General features: G+C 38.7%; 1 pseudogene; it reads left to right on the forward strand.

Annotated features, from left to right (window-relative positions):
• The first annotated feature begins 294 nt into the window (after nucleotides 1-294).
• On the forward strand, nucleotides 295-25,516 carry LOC132007173 (large ribosomal subunit protein uL1-like; annotated as a pseudogene).
• The last annotated feature ends 587 nt before the right edge of the window (nucleotides 25,517-26,103 follow it).

The raw sequence follows: 26,103 nt of genomic DNA on the forward strand, positions 1-26,103 counted from the left end.
ACATTAGCTCCCCGGATCTTATTCATCTTATAGCTGGAATTTTTACCCTTTAGTCAACATCTCCTCTTTTTCCCCACCACCCCCAGCCCCTGGCAATCACTATTCTACTCTGTTTCTTTAAGTTCAGCTTTTTTAGATTTCACATATAAGTGAGAACATACACTATTTGTCTTTCTCCTTCTGACTTGTGACTGCAAGCTCTAGCCTTGGGCACATGCGCAGCTGACTGCAAGCTCTAGCCTTGGGCACATGCGCAGCAGAGGAGGCTGGTGTTGGGAATCAAGCTGGTGAAGTATGGGTACACAGTTGGAGAAGCTAGCTGCAGGTAAACTCAGTGGGGTCCTTTGTGTAGCATTGGGAAATCTGGGGAAGCTGGTCACTCACCCAGCTCTCCCTTTCTAGCTAGGAAGTTCCCTCTAGGGACTGAGCTGTGCTGGGTTGGGGATGGGGTTAGGCAGACAAAAGGAAGCACCTTTTTTCCTTTTTCATGCAATTATTCTCAGATTTTTGTTCTATATGCGGAAGATTCTTAAGTTGACTCCTGAGCTCTCCCAGAGCGGAGCTGTTTTTGTTTGGGGTTAGCTGCCCAATCATGGATCTTTGTTGGGGGACAGGGGTGGGTGTCTTACTTCACTGTCTTGGTGACATTAGTCCTTTTCTAGCTTTTTGAGTGGAATACTTCTTATCTATTTTCAGCATTACACATTAAAAAAGTCTATAGATTTTCCTAAAAATATTACTTTTGTTTTCTTTTAGAAGTTTTAAAGTTCATATGAAAGCAAGTCAGAGAATAATCTCTCTCTCTCTCTCTCTCTCTCTCACACACACACACACACACACACACAGGAAGCATTAAGAAGGAGTGGATAGATGCCACACCAGATTTTAAAATATTGTCATTAGACCCCAAGACCTGACTTTACTGCCCACCTGCTTGTACTCACCAATCTTTGTCCCATATTTTTCCTTAAACTATTCTGTCCAGCTTATCTCCTAAATTGGGCAAAAGGTCTCCTGGGCATAGCATCCCTTGATGAAACTGAAACTGACCCTCAGGCAGTAAGTGCCCAGAGGAGGAGCTGCTTTGGGTCCAGACCACCCAGGGCAAGGTGAACTTAACACCCAGCTCATTCATGTGCAGACAGACCATAGAGTGACCTGTGCAATTCCCTTTACCTCACTATAATATTAAAATCTCCATGCAAGGAGGAGCCTCAGCCTCATTTATATAACATACAATGTATGTCTAGGCATGTTTCCTTAAAGCACCTGAGTGACCTTCTGCCTTCTGCCTATCTACATATGATGACAAGTCTTCCCTTTCTAAATATTCATCCTAACCTTAAATAAAAGGAACCAATTCACCCTTGTTTGGGGAGTCAGGCTTTGGAATTTATTCCCCATATTCTCCTTATTTGCTGCAAATAAAGTTTTCTTTGTATGATAACTCCACCACCAAGTGCACACCAAGTGTAGTTTCTATCTGTAAGTCACCAAGGAACAAACTCACATTAGTGTGGTTACAATATTACAAGGTTAATAGAAACCTTCCTCACATCATCTTTAACAATCCTGATGTGCTTTATTGATCTGAAAATTGAAACAAAATTTATGTAGGCCTTATATTCACTTTCTGTAAAATGGAGAAAATAATTATGTTGGCTATATTACAGGCAATGGTGAGTAAAGCAATACTTGAAAATCGCTCCACAATAATGACAACAAGTTGCTAACATTCTTAGAATATTTGAGGCACTGTTGTAGCACTGGATAAATAGAACATGTATTGCTATAATGATATTTGCATTATTCACATGAAATAATTAAAATTGTCATCGTGGATATTTGATTCGATTTGAAACAAAATTTATAAAATAGAGATGATAGAAACAAGAGAAGCATGTCTAAGGCAGGGCAGAGATTCAGGAAGAGGTGGCATTTGTTTTGGCAGTCAAATGGCTTACCTCATGACCAGAGAGAACATGAGATAAGGTCTTGGGTTTCATGGGAAAATGAAAGTTGTAACTGAAAACTGTGCATAAAATTGGAACTTTAAAATAGGTATTCCTTTGTGAAATAATTGATTAGATAAAATCCAACAAAAGTTTATAAGCACTCTGTTTTGTGCATCTTTATCTGACCACTAGATGAGAAAAAGCATTTCCCAAGAGGTAACATGGGCAGTATGTTCATCCAATGCACTCTTGGTTTGTATTATTCCACTTGAATGGATCAGGAACCCCAAGCTAAGGACTTTACATAGAAATTAGTCTAGGGACTGCTATATCCCCTAGGATTACTGGTAAAAACAAACATAAAATAATTCAAGAGAGGCACTCATACAATCCACGCTGTACAGAGGGGAAAAAATGAACACAAAAGCTCATAAAGAAACAGTCTATCAAAAGAAAGAATCATGGATCGAATGTTCAGAAGGAGTAGGGCCCAAATGACATGAGCAAATATTACACAAATGTGAGATAAAATATAAGCATTTTTAAAATGGTGAAGAGATGAAAAAATGAAATTGAAACGATAATTTAAAAAATAGTAATGAAAAATGACCCTATTAAAAATAACAGGAAATGGGCACCTAGGTGGTTCAGTTGGTTGAGTGTCTAACTCTTGGTTTCAGCTTAGATCGTGATCTCAGGGTCATAAGATGGAGCTCTGTGAAGGGTTCCATGCTTGGTGATCTCTCTCCTTCTCACCCCCTCCCCTTCTGCTCATCCCCCTGCTCACATGCTTGTGCATGCATGCTTTCTCTCTCTCTCTCTCTCAAAATAAAATAAATAAATAAAATCTTTAGACCAATAAGACTTTTTTTTTTAAAGATTTTATTTATTCATTTGACACAGAGAGATCACAAGTAGGCAGAGAGGCAGGCAGAGAGAGAGAAAGGAGGAAGCAGGCTCCCCACGGAGCAGAGAACCCGATGCAGGACTCGATCCCAGGACCCTGAGATCATGATCTGAGCCGAAGGCAGCGGCTTAACCCACTGAGCCACCCAGGTGCCCTAGACCAATAAGACTTAAAAAAATAATAACAGGAAGGGCGCCTGTGTGGCTCAGCTGGTTAAACCACTGCCTTCAGTTCAGGTCATGATCCTGGAGTCCCTGGATCGAGTCCTGCATCTGGCTCCCTGCTCAGCAGGGAGTCTGTTTCTGCTCCTGACCCTCTCCCCTCTCATGCTCTCTCACTCTCTCTCTCTCTCAAGTAAATAAATAAAAGTCTTTAAAAAAAAATAACAGGAAGGGGGCGCCTGGGTGGCTCAGTGGGTTAAGCCGCTGCCTTCGGCTCAGGTCATGATCTCAGGGTCCTGGGATCGAGTCCCGCATGGGGCTTTCTGCTCGGCAGGGAGCCTGCTTCCCTCTCTCTCTCTCTCTCTCTCTCTGCCTGCCGCTCCATCTACTTGTGATTTCTCTCTGTCAAATAAATAAATAAAATCTTTAAAAAAAAATAACAGGAAGAATTGGAAATTTCTGAGTGAAAAATATAGGCACTGATATTTTTTTTTAAGTATTCAATGAATGTAATAAGTTGCAGATATTTACAGATGGTGACAGAAATGGAGAATTGTAACAAAGTTTTGAGTAAAGTATCCAGAATTCATCATAAAAAGACATAAGTGAAAACTACAAAAGAGACATTCAGAGACCTGAGGGATACTATGGAGTCTAACCCATTTTGTGGGGGACCTGATGTTGAATTATATGGGTATCTTAGTCAGCATGCTCTCAGTTCACATGTTCCCTCTAACAGGCCTCCCTTCATTTGCTCTTGGGCCTAAGAGTCTACCATCAGGAAGAGGCCTGTGCGAGTGCTGGAAGCAGGGTCAGGCCATTTAGTAAGGAATCTTTGTATTACAGGTGCCTGAAATGTGGGTGGGGATGGACATTTTCCATTGGATCCTTGGACTTCTTGCCCTGTGGGGAGTGGCAAAGACAAAAGGGTAGACAGAGGCCCTGGCCAGCATGAGACCTAGGACGAGGATCTCACCTGATTGTTTTGAAAGGATGTCTTAGGTTGTATACCCCCAGAAGCAGATATTGAGACTATGCATTGAGAACAAATAGTTTATTTATTTATTTCATAAGATTTTATTTATTTATTTAAGAGAGAGAGAGGGCAGAGGGTGAGGCAGAAGGACAAACAGACTCCCCGTTGAGTAGGGAGCCCACTACAGGGCTAGATCCCAGGACCCCAAGATCATGACTTGAGCTGAAGTCAGTTGCTTAACTGACTGAGCCCACTTAGGTGCCCCCACAAATAGTTTATTTAGTAAGTGATCTCATGAAGTATAGATAGGGGAGTGGGAGACAGTGAAGAGAGGAGACCAATTTGGGGTATTTCAATGAAGGGGATTAAGAAGTGCAAAAGTCCAGTTATGAAATAAGTGTGTTATCAGGTTTAAAAAGTACAGCATAGAGAATACAGTCAAAATACTGTTAATACCCTTATCGTGGTAAACATTGTGTAGTGTATTATTGTTGAATCACTCTATTATACACCTGAAACTAATATTATATGTCAACTATACTTCAATAAAAAGTTTAAAATTTTTAAAGAAACATTTTTTTAAAAGAGCAGGGTATCACTGTGGGCAATTGGGGCTTAATCCTGCTGAGGACCTCTGGAAGAATTTAGCTCAGAATTATTCTAACCAAAGGGCAAGGAATCTGGGTGATTTCTTTACTAATTCCCATCCATCATCAGTTGAGAACTGCTCCTGAAGGCTTTAACTGCCACTTCTGGCCTGATCCGTGCAAGGGCTGAGCACTCTCCTATGAGAAAGCCCTCAAGGAGAAACAAGTTTTCCAACAAAGCCATTGACCTACTGGGAGTATTTAAATGCCCAGGAGAACGGCAGGGCATGGATGGCATCTGCGCCTATGTAGAATAGAAAAGGACTTTGAGAAAACATGTCCCTAAAAGGGAATGATGGTATGGTGGCATAATGTGGCCAGTAAAATTTCCCAGTTCCTAAAAATAAAAATGGTTTCTGCCTCTGCTATTTTACATCTGAAGGGATGTGGATACAGATGAATGAATCTCTTAATCCAGAAGTGGCTTCTTATCTATAATATATGATAATAGGAGTATTTATGTTTGTTACTCAGATAGAATGATTTGAGATGTTTAAGAAAGGATACATGTTATTTCATCAGTACATCTTCAAAAATAAAACTATCTTACCATGAATTCCACTGTTATGATGGATTCCTTTTGGGACTGGCAAAGGAGAGAGGCTGGCACCGGGCATTCCTTAGGGTCTTTACTCATGAACATTTCATGAGTTGGAAAATGTACACTTAAGAATGTCCTTGGCTTTCACTTTCAGACTCAGTATCATTAGGAGGTAAATAGTTTTAGGGAAAAGGGAATGGTGTATAGCATAAAGCTTTGGACAGAAGCTTTATACTTTAACTTGTCTTTCCACTTTTGTTGACTGTAAAATAGCTAGAGATTCTTTATCTTCGTTAACATTAATAATTACTATTGCGATGTTTAAATTTTCTATTCTAAACATTTCATTTTACATAAATTTTCTATTCTAAAGATTTTCACTTCAATCTGTTTATGTGCGAGCAAAAGCAGGCATGTTTTTTCTGGATATCTGTTAATAAAACAACACACTTTGATCAAATAATTCTTTCTCCTGATTTGCTCTAATGAGATTGCCACAACCCAGATACTTCTCTCAGAATGAAAGTAATCAATGAACAAAGATGATAAAATGTGCCTGGAGTCCTTTTTTGCCAAGAGAAAATTATATTCTAAAATTATATTCGTACTTGAGTAGGATGGAATAAAAATAGCAATATTTTGACAGCCTTTGAGAGTAACTGTTTGTTTCCCCCATGGACCAGCTGAGAATGCTGGGGCTTTGGTTAGACAGAGTAAGGATTCCAACAGTGGTTCATTGCCAATTTGTGTTAATATGTAATTTTAAATTATAATATGGTATATGCATATATCAGCATATAACATAATATATGCTATGTAATATATAATTAATATGTATAATATTTTTTATTTAAAATATAGTACATGTACATAATATAAACTTATACAAAAGCTCAATTTATTTTACAAAGGACTTGAAGCAGCTAATACTCCTGCAGGAGGAACTGATTTTCATAGATTAGATTTCAGTGTATTTGAAAACGAAATTGCCATCTTTAATATTTTATGTGTTAAATGTTTCTCTGAGTGAATTAACATTCTAGCCAGTCAGTTTCATTGTCATGGATACTTGTCTGATCAATGTGCTTGACTTTTTTTCTAGTTTTCCAGAGATTTTCCTTGTATGGAGTTGGGGCTTAGGACACTTTATCATTTGTTGTTTATTGATTATTTACATATATTGGCAATAAATGGAAAGAAGAGTAAAATGGTTAAATTTGTATTATTATTTTTAATTTATTATTTAAGTACAGTTGACATCCAAAGTTTCAGGTGTACAATGTAGTGATCCGATAATTTTATTTTTTTTAAAGATTTATTTATTTGTCAGAGAGAGAGCATGTGCAGAGGGAGAAGCAGGCAGAGGGAGAGGATCAAGTAGAACTTGATCCCAGGAACCTGAGATCATGACCTGAGCCAAAGGCAGACACTCAACTGCTTAAGCCACCCAGGCATCCCAGTGATTCAACAATTTCAGACATTTGTACTGTTTTTTATACTGTATCCTACCTTAGGGTTGAAAAGATATTTAAAACAATGCTCTGGGGCACCTGGGTGGCTCAGTGGGTTAAGCCTGTGCCTTCGACTCAGGTCATGATCTCAGGGTCCTGGGATCGAGCCCCGCATCGGGCTCTCTGCTCAGCAGGGAGCCTGCTTCCCCCTCTCTCTGCTTGCCTCTCTGCCTACTTGTGATCTCTCTCTCTGTCAAATAAATAAATAAAATCTTCAAAAAAAAAAAAAAAGCAATGCTCTGATATCATTAGGATTATGAAAATTATTACCTTTGAGGAAAAGTGACATTGCTCAAAAGGAAGACCAGTATAGATCAGTGAAAGAAAGGATAGCCTGCCCAGCCAGTGGGAGGCCTTGAAGAAATAGCAAAGCTTTCCCTGACTAAACAGCGAGGTAACAAAAATATTCAATAAAGCAAGGGTAATTCTTTATGGTTATGTTATCTAGCTGTTGCGCCTTTTACCTTTTTTTTTTTTTTTTGAGAGAGAGGGAGAGAGAATGTGCATGCCCACACAAGCTGGGGGAGAGGCAGAGAGAGTGAGAGAATCCCAAGCGGGCTCCAGGCTCTGTGTGAGCCCAATGAGGGGCTTGATCTCACGACTCTGACTCTGAGATCCTGACCTGAGTTGAAATCTAGAGTTGGACGCTTAGCAGACTGAGTCACCCAGGCACCCAGTGCCTTCTACCCTCTTGAGCAACATGCCCTGCTCCGTGTAGTAACTCCCATGTTTAAAGGAATGGGATTGTTATTCAATAATCTCTGATGGACAGATAGTCCACAATAGAGATTCTAGACTTCAAGAAAACTGGAAAGTGAACAAGATACTTTTTATGACAAAATTTATAGGCTTCATTCTCTTTTGTTCAACATTTTACATATTTCAGCTCAGGAGCTTAGCTGAATTTAACAAATAGGCATGTTACTCAGTGCTTCAGGATGGTAAATAACAGTTACTCCGATGGAGGAAGCTAATTGGCTTCTTGCCATAAACTTTTGGAAAGTTTCTTTACTTATTGTGGAATTAGATAATACAAAATACAAAAACTATTGAGGAAGAAATAAGCTTATATGGGTATCTCTGGATATATACTAGATATAAGTTATGCATTTGTTTAAATATATTTGCAGGAGAGAATACATAGACTTATTTCTTACAAAGAGTGCATATCCTGTGAGTGGTCTAGAAATGAATTTAAAGATACAGTTTCTCCTTAAAAAAATTAAGGAGAAATTATTTATTTATTATTATTTATTATTTATTTATTATTTATTTATTTATTATTTATTTATTAATTATTTATTTATTTTAGAGATAGAGAGCTGGGGGAGGGGCAGAAAAAGAGTGAATTTTAAGCACGTTGCATGCCCAGCATGAAACCTGACATGGGGTTTGACCTCACAACCCTCATATCATGACCTGAGCTGAAATCAAGAGTTGAAATCTTAATCAACTGAGACATCCAGGCCCCCCAGTTAATAACACATTTTAATAATTTAAAAAAACCATTAAATTGTTCTTGTCTCCTTCTCTCAGTTGGATAAACCCGCATCTTGAATTATTTATGTGCCAGCCTCAAAAAAATAATTTGCACAGATTTAAGAGGGAGAAAAGGGGTCTGGAGGCAAAAAAAGTAAGATCTCCTAAGATATTATGGTGAGGATAAAACAGGACAGTAAAGGGGAAATCAGTGCTGAAGTTACTAGGACATAATAGGAAGCTTTTACCTGATAGGTGCTAAAGAATCCCCTGGGGCCAAAGTCCAAATTAGAAACTTGTATAATGAAAAAAAAAAAAAGAAAGAAAGAAAATTATTTCATGAAGATCAGACGAGAGGGTAGAAATCTCCGAATTTCATGCTAAAATACTGAAAATCAAGTATTTATTCATTCGTTCAATTAATGTTGGAGAGCCCTTATATGTGCCAGAGTCTGTGTTTGGCAGTAGATGTGACAAAATGAACAATGAAGACTAATAATGGGAGTCAGAAATTGTGTTAGGGAAATAAATAATTTTCAGTACATGGGAGATAAAAAAAAAATAAATTAGATGGGGTACCTGGATGTCTCAGTTAATAAGCTAAGTTGATTTTGGCTCAGGTCATGATCTCAGGGTTGTAAAATGCAGCTCTGTGCTCGGCAGGGACCCTGCTGGAGATCTTCTCTCTTCCTTTCCCTCTGTCCCACCCCCCATCAATCAATCAATCAATCAATCAATCTTGAAAAAAAATTAAACATATTAAAATTCAGGCATTTTCAAGAAACTAAATTATGTAACTTTGAGCTTAATCCAGGAGCAGTAAAGGATAGGAAATCATTCTTGGTAGTTTGAGAAGAGATATTCTCTTGAGGAAAAGGAGGAACTAAAGACTGAGGATGGCCAGGTGAGAGATGGGCCTCTTGCATTTAGGTAGAAGAATACCGAGAAACTCGAGTGTGGCTATGAAGAAGAAAGCTCATATTTGGAGAGGAAGGAAATGTCATTTGGAGTTTTCAAAAACCCCTTGCATTGTACCTACTTAATGATATTTTCTATTTTTTCTTCTTCTACTGAAACATGTTTTTTTTTAATCTTATTTGACTACATTCCACTTTTGCTTACTTTTTCTCCTTTTTTTTTTTTTTCAAAGATTTTATTTATTTGATAGAGAGAGATCAGTAGGCAGAGAGGCAGGCAGAGAGAGATGGAGAAGCAGGCTCCTTGCTTGCAGAGCAGAGAGCCCGATGTGGGGCCCGATCCCAGGACCCTGAGATCATGACCTTAGCCAAAGGCAGAGGCCTAACCCACTGAGCTACCCAGGTGCCCCCTTTATGCTTATTTTTAAACACAGGGCAATATCATAGCATGGTGAATTTCATAATGTCATAAATATATTCTTTAAAATAAAATGCACCTATTAAGGCAGAATTTGAGCATAGTGCTCATGTTCAGTGTTTCCTGTATTTCTCTAGTTGGATGAAATTGAATACAGGCAAGTATACTGAAAATACACTCATGAATTTTCGTTAAAGGTAAATTGTTTAATTAAGATTAATTATATGCAAAAAAAGACATACTTACAATAATATTCCCTAGTAGGTGTAACATTTTGCTTGACAAAAACAAAACAAAACAAAACAAAAACCCAGAAAATAATAATTCTCAAATTAACAGGTCATTAATCTTGACCTTATGAAAGAACAAAGTAATTTATTTCAAAGATAATTGAACCTAATATGTGAAACCTAATAAAGTTGCAATATTAGTAATGTAATTGTTCTCATTTAAAATTTGGGTCAAGCTTATAATGTAATGAGAGAGCAAACAAGGAGAACATTAACTTCATAAAAACAAACAGCAATAAAGTGTCCTTTTACTTGACAGATAGTACAGTGTAACTAGGCAAACTTTCAGACCTTAGGACCCGCTCTTACTATCCCTGGGACAAGTCACCAAAATGCTCTATAACTCAGTTTTCTCATTTTGGGACAGAGATTGTTCAATGAAGAATGTATGATGATATATTTAATGCACTTAAGCCAGTATCTGCAACATGATAGATGCTAATTAAATGTTATTACTGTTTTTGCTGTATTACTAATTCATCAGACTAAAAAGAAATGACCTAGCGGCACCTGGCTGTCTCAGTCAATGGAGCATACAACTTGTGATCTCGGGTTTCTGAGTTTGAGCTCCACATTGAACGTAGAGATTACTTAAAAATAAAATAAAATTTTCTTAAGGTTTTATTTATTTATTTATTTATTTAGAGAACATGGAGGGCAGAAGCAGAGGCAGAGGAAGAGAGAAACTCAAGCCGACTCTGCCCTGACTGAGCATGGAGCCCACAAGGGCTGGATCTCAGGAACCATGAGACCATGATCTGAGCAGAAAACAAGAGTTGGATGCTTAAACGACTGGGCCATCCAGGCACCCCAAAATAAAAATCTTTAAAAGAAAGAAAGAAGGAAAGGAAGGAAGGAAGGAAGAAAAGGGAAGGAAGGAAGAAGGCAGGAAGGAAGGAAAAGAAAGGGAAGACTTACATGCTGTGCTGTATTTGATTCATCACAAAAACTACAAAGCACTGACTTTGCAGTTGAATACTAATTATATAATTTGAAACAATCTACTTAATGGCTCTTAGCCTCAGTTTCACAGCTGGCTTTCCCCCCAGGCTTCAGTAGTTGAGTTGACTCAATATTTCAATAGTAGGTGCAAATTTTTATCTATGTTAAATGAAGAACTATATAACAAGTTTCTCAGGGATGTTAATGCTCCAGTAAATAGATATCACTAAATTTCTAAACAGAAAGTTCAAGTGCCAAAATTGACTGAGTTTTTCCTGCCCATCAACCTCAGTACAGCTGGTTTTAAGTAGGTATCTGCTTATATGGTGTGACATCAGTGGTGCCAAAATGTCTTTGTACAAATCCATTTTTCCACCATGCTTATATAGATTTTAAAATGTCCGTCTTTCCTTTGGATTTAAACCAGTGATGGCTTCAAAGGAAAGCATGTTGGTTAACTGATCTGAGTAATGCAATAAACAAACATATAATCTAGAAAGAGCTTTAGGGATCAAAGGCTGGTAAAAGTTAATAGCGTCAAACTTGCCATGTGAGAAACCTAAAACTAGCAGCAATTCTGGGATCCTAGTGAGTGCTTTTTCTTCATTCCCACTTGCCTAAACATCTGTTAAAGTCCAAATACTGTTTTTATGCACCAGTATAAATGGCCAAAGTCCTTTGGAGCATTGTTCTCTCCAAGCTCAGGAAGCTGCTCCCTAGAGGGAAGAAAATGCCATAGGACTGATGAATGTTAAGAATCCATAAAGTGATGGATTCCTTTAAGCTAGGGTATTAAGGAAAGGCAATCAATAGGAGCTAGCATTATAATTGAGGCTTGGAGAATGACTAGTGCATTTATAAGTAAACTTGGAGGTGGTTATAAATCCAGGGAAAGTGGATGACAAGAGCAAATTCTCAGAATAGGGAATTTTCCAAATTGACTCGGACACTGAGCCTTTGGGAAATCTGGGGACTTGAGGCTGTAAAGGTATATTCATGTCAGTAATTTCTTGCATCATTCACTGAATAGTGGGGAGTAGTAGGAAATTTTCATGTGAAAGTATGACATAAAGATAGTTTTGGAAAAATACTATGGCAGTCTAAGATGAAAGAAAATATTTTAGGTTTATGAAATCAATTTGGTAGATATTTGCAGTGGTCTAGACATTAAGTGACAAAGTTATGAACTAGAGTGATAAAAATGGATATGGACAGATAGGGGCAGAGGCAAAAGAAAAATCGAAGTATATTAGGTAAGACTTGTATGCCAGGCCAGCATACAAACACTACTACTTCAATTACAAAGACTCTTAAAATGATTACTCAAACCCAGTTTGTTTTGCTTTTCCATAAGTTAAATAGTTCAAATGGCATTGACTGGGTTGAGGATATAAATATGAAGGCAAAAAGTTCCTCAAGGTTTCCATAGTTTTCAAGGCTCCATCAGCTTAGAGGTCAATGCAACCCATTCTGCATGAGATCAGGTGTAGCCTATGGAAATGTGTATGTATGTATGTTCTGTTCTTTAAATTAATCATCCAGAGCTGGGGCCAGGTAAACATTCACATACAAAATCTTGCATCTCTTTGATTACCACAGAGACTAGGAAAGGAGGCCATATACTCAGCATAAGGAGAAGAGATGAGGCTTGGGAATTAAAGTACTTGGAAAGATCTGAAGAGTCCTTTGGAAACTGCCATGTTAGGAAAACATGAAATTGATGAAAGTACAGCAAGGCAAGGGTAAAAAAGACAGTGAGAGCACACAAAATTTTAGGGCTTACCCATATGTGTGCTTTCCTTACCTTTTTGCAGGAATTATGAAAAATACATAGTAGGGGTAAGGGTAACCTAGGATAGATAAGTTCCGAGAGTTGGGAAGTCAAATAAGTAAGAGAGTCAAGGGAATAACTGTCCATAAGCTCTATCCTAATTACCAAGGTGACTATCAGACACTTTTAAGACATCACCTTAAATTTCCAAGGATAAAGGCAAGAGACAAGTAAAAGAAAAACTTGATTCTGGGATTGGATATTGTATTTAAAACATGATGATCGAGGGGCACCTGGGTGGCTCAGTGGGTTAGGGCCTCTGCCTTCAGCTCAGGTCATGATCCCAGGGTCCTGGGATCGAGCCCTGCGTTGGGCTCTCTGCTCCGCGGGGAGCCTGCTTCCTCCTCTCTCTCTGCCTGCCTCTCTGCCTACTTGTGATTTCTCTCTCTGTGTCAAATAAATAAAAAATCTTTAAAAAAATATTAAAACATGATCGAGAAGTAAATAGATGATACAGAGAGACAAGTTCAAGTTATGAAGTTATGATGAATGACAGTAGAAGAATACTGGTCTGAAATTATCTCTGATATTCTATTCATGTCCTGTTTGCCGTCTTTTGAGTCTGGAGAAATAGACAACAGATCATTTTTTTTGGAGATGACTCAAAAAATGTTAAAGGAAATAGCAGTTCAAGTCTAGGTAGGACGATATGGGTGAATTTGAAACCAGTGAGGGGGTAGAGTGGGTAGGATGGGCAGGAAGACATCAGAGAATTAAGAACTAGACTGGGTAAGAATGGTAGAACAAAAGATTGTTCGATGGGAAGGTCCATACACAGAAGGTGTAGAAAACTAGAGCAAAGAAGGAAGTGCAAAGATAGTAGACTTAATTCAAATATTATCAGTGAGCGGGAGGGAAATTTTAAAAAGGCCTAAACATGGTATAAAGTTGGAGTTCTGCTTCACTCCATCATCCTTTGCCACTCTAACAGAACACACTGCAATGTCCACTGGCTTACTCCTTAGCTTCTGGTGTGCTTCCCATCAAATGGCACCACCACAGTAGTTATTAACATCTTCTGAACTTAACATAACTGTTAAGAATTTTGTTTTACACAGTCCATTAAGAATTTATGAAAAAAAAAGGGGTGCTTGGTGGCATAATCGGTGAAGCGTCTAATTCTTGATTTCAGCTTGGGTCATGATCTTAGGGTTGTGAGATTGAGCCGCTCTGCTCTTGGCACGGAGTCTGCTTGGATTCTCTTCTCCCTCTACCTCTGTCCCTCCTGTTTATGCTGTCTCTCTCAAGTAAATAAAAAAGTCTTTAAAAAAAATTACATGAAAAAAATCTCCACAATCCCCCCCAACCTCCACCAAAACCCAGTTATGATAGAGTATTTGTCTTGGAAAACCTGAGTTAAGGTTTCATACCCATTCTGGGGACAAGATGTTTAAATTTTTCATCTCCAGTTTCCATATTCTAAAAGAGAATAGAAATATTCATCTCAAAAATTCGTTTATGGCTTCTATGAGGTAAAGTAACAACAGCGGCTGGCAGGAGTGTTTTATGAACACTACCTGAGTCTCACTTTAATGTGTCCTCATCTGGAATTCTGGCTTATTTGTTCTACTTGTAACCTATTGCTTTCCTTTTCTTTTACTTTATAACATTGAGGGGGGAGGATTCACAAGAGAGTATAATAAATCTAGTCTAAAGCTTTCAGCCACCATTTTCGCATGTAATCTGGGGATGTAATTTGATTAAATAATTTCAATTTTATTTTTTTTTAAAGATATTATTTATTTAACAGAGAAAGCCACAGCAAGAGAGGGAACACAAGCAGGGGGAGTGGGAGAGGGAGAAGCAGGCTTCCTGCTGAGCAAGGAACCCAATGCAGGGCTTGATCCCAGGACCCTGGATCATGACCCAGGCTGAAGACAGATGCTTAACAACTGAACTACCTAGGAGTCCCTGTATTTCAATTTTAATCACCAAATGACAGCTCTACAATTGAACTATTCTTTTTGTGAAGAGCACCAAGTCCCTCAGAATTAGCATGACTATTTTTAGACAAAACATAATGAACCTCAGTGTCCTGCTGTATACAAGGCAGCAAAGTCTGCTACTTATGAGAAGGAATATGAAAGGCACCGTGAACTGTGCATTGTTGATTAAGAATGTTTATGACAACCTTGAAAGAAGCTCCTGGGCCAGTAGCTGTTGAACAGAATAATTAAATAATTACACTTGATATGCTTTTCCTTTGTATAGCCTTTTTTGTATTCATCTCATTAGCATTTGTAAGGCTGTACATTTCAAGACATGCTAATAATCAAATAAAAGCTCTTTTGACATATTTGTGTACAAAATTTCAGAAGGAATTTAGGGGAGTAAAGGCAAGTCAGGGTGTAGTGCAGAGTGAGGGCGGAATACCGTAAATGTTGCTGGTTACATAAGAGGCTTTGCCTGTCTCATTATTTTGAAAAATATTTGCAAAACATGATTATGATAGCTTTGCCCAGAGTTTTCCTTTACAGTTAAATTAATGTTGTCATTATGCTCTGGAAAAATTGAGCTAGTCAAGGAAAGACTAATTCCATTTTTATTGATATTACCATTGGAAGACTTGTACATATTTTTAAACACGAAGTATAATTGTTTTTTGAACAGCTGTTAACTAATATGACATAAGAAAACTAGACAATAAATTTTTGACAAATACACGAAAATCTCCCTATTCTCCTCAAAGATGTGCATCAGCGAGTGTGTGTATGTGTCTGCACGTACCAACAGTCTTTAAAAAAAATGTTGTGGTCATTTTCAATTGTTCATAAGTATAAAACAGTTATTTACTGAGGTTCTATAATTATGAAAACCTTGATAAGCACAGTAGTTCTGAATAAGGCTGACCTTCAACCAACTAAGCTCTGCTTGTTATTATAATAGTTGCTTTTACTGTAGCATAACCCTTCCCACTCTAAGCACCACAGGCCCTCCCACAGAACCCTCTGGATCCCCCAGCAATCTGGTAACAACTAAGGAGTTAATACCTAGTGCATTAGGGGGCCTCAGAACCTTGCTCAGGCATCCTTTCAGATTGGTAAGAAATTTTATCTATGGGTCTGGGTGGCTCAGTTGGTTAAGTGTCTGCTTTTGGCTCAGGTCATGATCCTGGGGTCCTGGGATCGAGCTCTGTGTCACACTTCCTGCTGGGTAGGGAGTCTGCTTCTCCCCTCTACCCCTCCCCCTGTCTGTGCTTTCTGTCTCTCATACTCTCTCTTGCGCTCTCTCTCAAATAGATAAATAAGATCTTATAAAAAATATTCTTATCTATACTTCTTAATTATATTTAATATTATTACTAGGTAGAAAGATGGATATGATATGGCTCCTGCCTCCCAGAAATTCTTATCTGGTGGTGGAAATAGATATCCATAAATCATCTCAGTGCAAGGTACACTCTGATATATGGAAAATTTAAACAAAGTGCTGGGGAGCATGGTGGAAAGAGATTAATCACAGCAGTGTGGATCTGAGAGGTCTTAGGAGATATAAGGTTTATTCAAACCTTGAAGGATGATCTGGGATTTATCAGCCAATATGGGTGCAGGAGGGCATTCCAGCAGGTGAAACAACCCTAATTTAAACACAGAAGAGACAATTTCTGTAAATAATGAATAGAGAGGAATGTTTGGAGGGTGTGTGGAAGGAATGTAGGATAACATACAGGCAGAATTTGTAGGGCAGAGATTTTGTTTAGCTTCTTATTGCAGTGGGAGCCTTTGAAGATTCAGGAGTCAAGAGGCATGAGTCAATAAATTTAGAAATCTGGAGGTAATATGTAAAACACATGGTCAGGGAGAGATAGAGCAGTTAAATCTGGGAGATCATCTAAAGGCTTTTTGTACCGATTTAGATCATGGAACAAAAATCTTTCCTGTAAAGGTTCAGAGAGTGAATGTTTTATGCCCGCAGGTCATCTGGTCTCTGTTATAGCTGCTGAACTCCCCTATTATATAGCACGAAAGCAGCCAGGGACAATACCTAAGTGAATGTGAGTGACTGTGTTCCACTGAAACTTTATTTACAAAAACAGTTGGAAAGCCAGTTTTGGCACACAGGCCTGTTGACTCCTGTTCTAGATCATCAGTTATTAATGTAAGTACCTTATTTTCAGTTTCCCATAAAGCAAACTCTGAGATAGGGATTTGAATGCATATAATTTATTCAGAAGCTGGTCTTAGGAAACACTCTGAAGTGGGCAAGTAGGACCCTGAAGAGTGAAAGCCAATAAAAGGTAGAATTAGAAACAGATTACTCCTGAAATCTGGACTACCTCACTAGGGGCATTATCAGAGAATATGTAGAATACCCCTCAGAATTGTCACCCTGTGGAGTCAAGAAGCTGGGTATGTATTCACTATATCTCATGCTTCATTATCTGAGGGACTCTCTTGAGATATTATCCCCTAGATATTTCTGCCATAAACAGGCTACGTATGCTCCCATGACAAAGAATGTCTTCAAACAGAGAGATGCAGGAAAACAGTATGTATGGGAACCATTGTGGAGAGCAGGTGGGCTAGGAATACTATGTGCTTCAGTGGGTATCACAGCGTATAGGTAAGTAAGGAAACTTTTTTTTTTTTTAAGATTTTATTTATTTGACAGAGAGAGAAAAATCACAAGTAGGCAGAGAGGCAGGCAGAGAGAGGGGAGAAAGCAGGTTTCCTGTGGAGCAGAGAGCCCGACGTGGGGCTCCATCCCAGAACCCTGGGATCATGACCTGAGCCGAAGGCAGAGGCTTTAACCCACTGAGCCACCCAGGTGCCCCAGTAAGGAAACTTTTTTAAGAGAAGGTGAAGGTGAAATGTGTTCCTTCACTGACCTCCAATCAAGATCCACATGTCTGTGGGAGGAACATTTATTTTAAAGCTGACTTGGTATAGAATAAAAGTAGAATGGGTACTCAAAATGAAAGTTAATGGTAGATGGAACTAAGTCTGTGAGGAACAGGAAGACAGTTTTAAAAGAAATAAAAGGTAAAATGGTCTGTCACAGGTTAGGTTCCAGAGAAAGCAGTTTTGAAGATGGGGTTTATCATGCAAGATGCTTATTAGAAACTGCTGTTGGTATCATCAAGTGTGGGGGGTGTGCAAAAAGGGTATGAAATAAAAGTGGGAAAGTTTCATGTTGAGCTGTGATACAATCCCAACAAAGGCCTCAGCCTCATGGGGAACACTAAAGCCGAGGTCACCCTCCAGAACTGCTCCCAGTCAGGGCAAATGGGTCAGGTCTTTATAGCCCTGTGTTGATCAGTCACTGGAAGTTGGTTTGCTTTGGAAGGAGGCATGATATTGGAAGACGCCATTTTCTTCAGCTGAGGGAAACCCGAGAGAAAGTTTATAGCCAAAAGGACCCCATAAGACCCCAGCAGCTGGGGGAATATTCCTGGTTGCTACTTGACAATTTCCACCACAGGTACATTTGATGATGATTGGATAGGGAAAGATGAGGGAGAAAAAAGAGCCAAATATGGTAATGGTGCTGAAAGACCCTAAGGAAGGTGACACCATTAACTTAAAGAGGGAAAAAAAATTCGGAGGATTAAATCCCCTCTGAATAAAATATTCAGAGGATAAAATTCAGAGGTCAAAATTACTTTTTCTTTAACAACACATTTCAGGAAATGAAAATATATTAAATAAGTTGTCCTCAACATGAAAATATGAAAGCTAATTTCACAAATACCACATTATCTCAATGAGAGAAAGAGAAGCAAATCAAAGCAAGCAAGCAAACACTGTGTGTGAAGTTCATTTTTCTTAAGGCCATGGCAGATACGATGTTAATGATATCACACTTTAAGACAGGATAAAAGTTAAGATTCTCTTGAATAAAGATAAATAAAGTGACCTCACTGGTGTGGATATGAATTGTAATTTGAAAAGCTTATTTTCCTGTCCATTATTACATAATTGATACAGAACAAACTGTAGAAATGTAGTACTATGGCCCGTTACTCACTTGAAGTAGTGAAATATGCAAGTAGATTTCCATTTTTGTCAGGAAGAAGTTTGTTTTGCACAAGACAGAAATTTAAGTGAATATGATTGGGCCTAAGTGGTTAACTTGTGCTTTAGTAACAGCAATCCTTAAATTTATTTTGATTGCAATGACATAATATGATTCATAAACGTAATTTAAAGATGGTTATAAAAGATGCATGTTCATAAGATAGAGAGAGCTCACTCCTAATGCAGTATTATGAAAATTAACCAGCTAGAGGTTGTACAATGTGGTATAACCTGTACATCATTTTTCTGATAATTTTCTCTGGTTATTCTTTAATATTCTATGTAGATCATAAGTCTGAGATGTGTGTCTCTGGCATGACAGTTCTGAATTTCTTATGAGGATGTTACTCCTATCAGCTCGATGCCCTCAGCTTGTGAGTATCAGGGCAATAATATATGTTAGAAAGGAAAATTCTTATAACAATAAGCAGGTAAGTGCTTAAATTTATAGGGCCACCTTCAGGACCGCATTTCTGTGTTATCAGTTCCCTACTTCTGGAACCTGCTGTGTACAGTGTAGCTGTTTTGAGCCTATTTTTTGGACACAGATCCCTTTCGCAGTCTAAAAAATACAGACTCAGAATACTGTTTGTATATAAACACAAATGTATAAATAGCAAAGGAAAACAATAATTTGGAAACAGTGCTATCAAAATAAAAATGAAATGCATTTGTGGTATAGTATATGTCCGCCTTAACACAATGAACAACATGATATAGAGAGTGGTCCCATAATTTTTATCATTTCAAGATGTGTGATGTAACTGTTACGTGATTTCAGAATACCCAGAATGTTTACTGGTGACCTAGTCATAGATCCTTCTTCCTTGTTAGGTTGCCCACATTCATACTTGAAGAAAATGATACATTTCAGTGAGATGATAGTGAAAAGATAAATGTTATTTTTTTCCTTTCAAATCCTCTGAATCCTATACCTGGGCACCTCAGGGGTGCAGACTGTGAATGCTGGGTTGGAGAGCAATGGCAGACCCTGCTGTACTACCTTCTTCTAGGGCCACATCTCATGGTGGATTTGGTGTTGACAAGTCAGTCTAGTGGTCCCTCTGCACCATCGATTTCAAATCCTCCCCTTGAGGGCATTCCTTTGATGTAAATGAGGCTAGATGGTGAAGGAATGTAAATTTTAGAACAAGAAGTTTAAACTTGAATCCATAGACATTTTTCAGCCTCCAATACTCTTCTTATAATATGCCAGTGTGATCCAAGTAGGGGTTTATCCTTAAAACTCCCTTAGTGGTAAACAAGATGGCTTGCAACAGAGGCCAGGGTTGAGTAAAAACAAGGAAGAAATATGAGTTATCACTAGCTCTGTCCTGATCTTAAGAATGAAGAATGAATTAAGAAGCAGTGTGATGAATTACCAGGACTTGATTAATGTGGAATTTGGATAAAGTGTCAAAACTCTCACTGATAATATTTCCTGGCGAGGTAAATAGGAAAGTTGTTGCAATACAAACAAAAGCAAAGAAATAAGAAGTTTAGATATGCCTGAGGAAGACATGTTATTTCTTTGATTTAGTGGTTGAGGCAATGACCTTGCCCAGGTCATGATCCCAGGGTCCTGGGATTGAGTTCCTCACTGGGGTCCCCGCTAAGTGGGAGTCTGCTTCTCTCTCTGGACACTTGTTCATTTTGATCTGAAGGTGGGAGATTGAGCTGGAGATCTAGGCTGGGAATGATATGTAACAAGATGCTATATGGAGTTATGAGTATGGTGAGATACTGATGTACAGTATCAGAGAAGAGCAGAGAGGTAAAACAAACCTTTGGAGGAATGCTACATGGAGGAGGAGTAGAGAATTTGTGAAAGAAGACCCCTAAACACAGAGGACAAAGTACTAGTATAGTGTTGCATAAGGTAAGCAGTTATAAGATGAACAAGTCTGGGGCAGAATGTACAGCATGGTGACTATAGTTAACAATACTGTGTGACATATGTGGAGGTTACTAGAGAGTAAATCTCAAAAGATATTTTTCCTTTTCAAGATTTTATTTATTTGAGAGAGAAAGAGCATAAGCAGGGAGAGGGCCAGAGAGAGAAGCAGACTCCCACTTAGCAGGGACCCCAATGAGGAACTCAATCCCAGGACCCTGGGATCATGACCTGGGCCCAAGGCAGATGCTTAACTGACTCAGCCACCCAGGGGCCCAATCTCAAAGATTCTTACCACAAAAATAAATAATAATAATTATGGGAGGAGATTGATGTATTAACTAACCTTGTTGTGGCGATTGTTCTGCAATATACACATCAAACCATCATGTTGTGCACCTCAAACTTATACAATGTTATTTGTCAATGATGTCTCAGTAAAGCTGGAAAAAAAGAGAAAGAATTTGCCAAAGTGTCTTCCAAAGTGACTGTAACATTTCACTGTTCCACCAGCTGAATGAGAGCTCCCATTGCTCCACATCCTTGTCAGTATTTTGGTGTTGTCAGTGTTTCAAATTTGGGCCATTCTAATATGTGTATAGTGACTCTCTCACTGTTGTTTTGAGTTTTACATTTTGGTCTGTGATCCATTTTGAATTCATGTTTGTGAAGAGTGTTAAGTTCTGTGTCTAGATTCATTTTTCCCATGTGGATTTCCAGTTGTTGGCACACTTTTTTTTTGAAAAGATTATCTTTGCTGCATTATATTTCCTTTGCTCCTTTGTCAGAGATCAGTTGATACTCATGTGGGTCTGTTTCCGAGCTCTACATTCTGTCTGATCCACCTATTTATCTTTTCTTTCACCAAAGCCACACTGTCTTAATTACTAGAGCTTGATAGTAAATCTTGAAGTTGGGTAGTGTCAGTCGTTCAAATTTGTTCTACTCCTTCAATAGTGTATTGGCTATTCTGTATCTTTCACTATTTTTTTTTTCTTTTTTTAAGTAAGCTCTAAGCTCAACTTGAACTTGAACTCATTACCCCAAGATCAAGAGTTGCATGTTCTACTCACTGAGCCAGCCAGGCACCCCCCTTTTGCTTCTCTGCATAAAGTGGAATCAGTTCATCGATATCCACAAAATAACTTGATTGAGTTTCATTGTGATTGTACTGAATCTATAGATTATTTGGAAAAATTATGCTGTTGAAAATTTAATATGTTGACCTTGGCCACAGCACAGTTGGAGTAGAGGATCAAACCAGGCCCTGACTTGTGTCTCTTTCAAAGTCCAGACACCTTGACAAGGTTAAGGACGGGAAAGTTGAGTGCACTGAGAAAGGGTCTGTGCTATGTGTCATGCGCTCGCCTATGTGACTTTCCACACGCTCTCCCTACAGTAGGGAACAATGTGGCCAGGGTCCTGAATTCTTAGTTAGTCCTTGATGTGCCTGTACCTCCCATAACACACTCCCTGGTTGATTGTCTTGCTAATGGCTTTAGCCGAAACTACCTGGCATTACGAGGTTTGCTTGTAGTTAATGTAAACTTGTTATAGGAACTTGCAGTCATCTGACTAGCTCCTCCTATTCTGGTCTGCCTTATAAATGATTGTAAGATGTGGAATAAAATTGGCACTGTTGGACATCCTCCTCAGTGTCCCTTCTGCCCCCATCTCTTTGTCTCTTAATTTCTTTTCACCATCCTCTTAGCCCTTACAGTGCACTGGCCGCGACACTACCCCCGAAGGGAGCCCGATATGGGGCTCCAACCCAGGGTTCTGGAATCATGACCTGAGTTGAAGGGAGACACTTAACCAACTGAGCCACCTAGGGGTCCCTACCCTGAACATCCTTAATAACAGTAGTCTGAAATTAAATCCTATTACTCATGACCTTTGATAGAAACAGTCAGTTAAGCTTGTAGCTCCAGAAAATAAGTAACAATGATCTATTTTAACATAATCAACAAATACCTTCTATTTTTGTTCAATAGGAGCTATAAGTGGTTTTTTACTTGCTGAAAAGTGATTGTATTCATTTAGTTCTCGCAAGTGTGAATTATAGCTGCAACACATTTCTGAAAATTTGCAATTCAGAAGTTAGCGCACTGGAAAGAGATCTATTATGACATTGGCACAAGAAAGCCTCATCCAAACAATTGCAAACAAGCTTTTATTCAGCTTTGGTAAAGACTTGACATCAGAAAACTTCTGTTTAATGTCTAAATAAAATGTTTAATGTGAGCACAATAAAGTCGTTCTTATGTTAGGCCTACATTAAAGCAAGATAGAAATAGTTTTTATAGTCAACATTCTGCCATTCTCTGAAATGATAAACTTTCCAGAAAGATATTTATTACCAGTTGCCATCTTTAAAATGACAAATTCAGTTCAAAATTTGATTTCTAATACTATGTGTAATGAGAAATGCCACTTGCCCCGTACATTTTTAAAAAGTGATGCCAAACAAAAGTACTACCATTTGATTTTGTACTTTCATTTAACTTTCGGAAGGATATTTATGTTATCCACCACATTGTAATGGCAAAATGGCGTGCCTCATACTTTGCAATTTTCTATTTAACTACTATTGCAAAAAGAACATATTCAGGAGCCAAACAATTTGGTTTTCAATGCTTCCTTAAAGTATCCCTTTGAAAACATTTCAAGGCAAAGCAAAGTTATGTATTTCACTTGATTTTTAGCATTATCCTTGTTCTTAAGACAATATCCTATAATCATAATAGTTGACCTGAGAAAAACATTTTTTTTAAATGATTTCATTTGTTTATTTATTTTAGAGAGAGAGCAAGAGAGAGCATGAGAGGGAGGAGAAGCACAGGGAGAGGGACAAGCAGACTCACCACTGAGCAGGGAAACAGAGGCAGGGCTCAATCCCACCACCTTGGGATCATGACCTGAGCCAAAATCAAGAGTTGGAAGCTCAACTGACTGAGCTATCTAGGTGCCCCTGGGAAAAACATTTTTTTTTTAAACATAAAGCTTTTATAACAAGCTTATTCCATTTTTAATTCTATAAAATATATTTTAAATATTATTTTCTAACATTTTAATAAATGGAGAAATCCTTTCCTTTCTTTTTATTTTTATTTTATTTATTTTTTTTTTTTTTTTAAAGATTTTATTTATTTATTTGACAGACAGATCATGAGTAGGCAGAGAGGCAGGCAGAGAGAGAGAGAGGAGGAAGCAGGCTCCCTGCTGAGCAGAGAGCCCGATGCGGGACTCGATCCCAGGACCCTGAGATCATGACCTGAGCCGAAGGCAGCGGCTTAACCCACTGAGCCACCCAGGCGCCCCTTTCCTTTCTTTTTAAAGGTTTATTTACTTATTTTGGAGAGAAAGAGAGAGAGAAGTGGGGATGGGGGGGAGGGACAGGCGGTGCGGGGAGAGAATCCTGAAGCAGACTCCCAGCTGAGCATAACCTAGATGGGGGCTTGAATCCAGAACCCTGAGGTCATGACCTGAGCCAAAATCAAGAGTCTGCTGCTTAGCCGACTGAGCCCCCAGGCACCCCCTTCTCTTTCTTTTTAATGAGACATCTTTGAGATTTCTCTTCCTTCTTGAATATAAGCCAAACTATATGTTACATACTGAGCAATCCATCCTTTCATTTTTGTCAGTTAAATGATGTGCAGCTATTTCAGGGCTTCCAACAATATTGTAATAACTGAGAATCACTTTACATAAGCACTACTTTTAGTTTATTTTCTGTATCATAAGAATATGTAATATTTTCTCAAAAATGATTTTTTAAAAATCAAAGCTTATCATCACAATATGATTGATTCCTATAATCTCATGTTATGTGAGAAACAGACTCTGAATCTCCTACCTACCACTTCTTGTCTCTGAGATCTGGGTCAGGTTACTCTACCCCTCCCATCCTCAATTTCCTCACCCATGGAATGATAATATAAATAGTCCCTACATAATCGGCTGTTGGGCCATCAGTGGTTGATAGTGCGTGAAGCTCCTAACATAGAACATGCAGAGGTACTAAATAAATATTAGGTCTCCCCATTATGCTATGCAATTGGATAAATGTGACCTCAGGCCTCAATTATATTATTGTCCAGTTGTGTAACCTTGAGTTATTTAGTTAACCTCACTGAATATCTGGTTTCTTATTTGCAAGATAGATAATATTTAACTTTTGGGGATAGGCATGGGCAGTAAATAAGAATAAATGAAATGTGCTTAATGTGCTTATCTAATAGGGGCTCAATTAATATTTGTCACTCTTATTTAATATGCTAACTCCCATCTCCACCCTATCTCTGACCCTCACATTTTGGAAAAACTTTGTATTTCTGTGCCATACTGTCTCTCTTCGGTGTTGAAAGAAACCTAGTGATGCTCTTTTGTGGGTATTGCGGCATGGCAACAAGAACAGCTGAGTTTCCCCTGACACCCTCTGTTAGACTGTTTGGGAAGTCCTGCACTGGAACCAGTGCAAGTGCCAGAAGTTTTTGGAGACAGTGGAGCTGCAGGTTGGTCCCTCTGAAGGATCAACTTTTCTCAGGCACTGTCAGGCTTAAGTGCTGGCCCCAAGTTGTCTATATGTGTTTTGGGGGACCAGCAGCACTGTGATGAGGGCAAGGCTGTGGATAGTCCCCACATGGACATCAAAGGCTGAAGAAACTCACCAAGAATAAAAAATTAGTCAAGAAGCTGTGATGCCATTTTTGGCTTCAGAATCTCCGATTGAGCAGATCCCATGAATCGTGGGCCCAGGCCTGAATGAGGCTGGCAATTTTCCTTCCTTGCTGACCCACAATGAGAACATAGTGGCCAAAGTGGATGAAGTGAAGTCCATGATCAAATTCCAGATGAGGAAGGTGCTGTGTCTGGCAGTGGCCATTGGCCACATAAAGATGATAGGTGATGAGCTTGTGTACATCCACTTAGCTGTCAATTTTCTGGTGTCATTTCTCAAGAAGAATTGGAAAAATGGCTGGGCTTTATACATTAAGAGCACCAGGGGCAAGGCCCAGGGCCTGTGCTAAGACACAGCTTAATAAATTGTAGTGCTGGGGTGCCTGGGTGGCTCAGATGACTGGGCGTCTGCCTTTGACTAAGATCATGATCTCCAGGTCCTAGGATCCAGCACCATTTGGAGCTCCCCGCTCAGCAGGGAGTCTGCTTCTCCCTCTCCCTCTGCCTCTTCCCCAGCTTGTGCTCTCTCTGTCTCTCTCTCAAATGAATAAATAAAATCTTAAAAAAAAAATCCTAGTGCTACCATTAGAAAAAGAGAAAGAAAAGAAAGAAAGAGGAAGGGAGGGAGGAAGAGAGAAAGAAAGAAAACTAGGTTTCTTTGTGACCATAGCATCACAGAAAATGCTAAGGTATTATCTAATGTAAGCTTTTGCTTTTTCTGTCTTCTCTTTCTTTCCACTATTCTCTTCTTAGTTTGGCAGGCAAATGCCTAAAAATTATAGCCAGATGGTTATACATCCCTTTTTTGAAAACTCTCTAACATGATATGCGTATATGGTGGATTTTGGACTCTGTCTTCCACCTTCTTCTAGTTTGTCTCACTGAGAAAGCCAGGAAGCACAGTGTAAGTTTGTCTGAGATAGCATTTGTATTTTGT

Source organism: Mustela nigripes, chromosome X (genome assembly GCF_022355385.1).
Source record: "Mustela nigripes isolate SB6536 chromosome X, MUSNIG.SB6536, whole genome shotgun sequence".
Lineage (NCBI taxonomy): Eukaryota > Metazoa > Chordata > Mammalia > Carnivora > Mustelidae > Mustela > Mustela nigripes.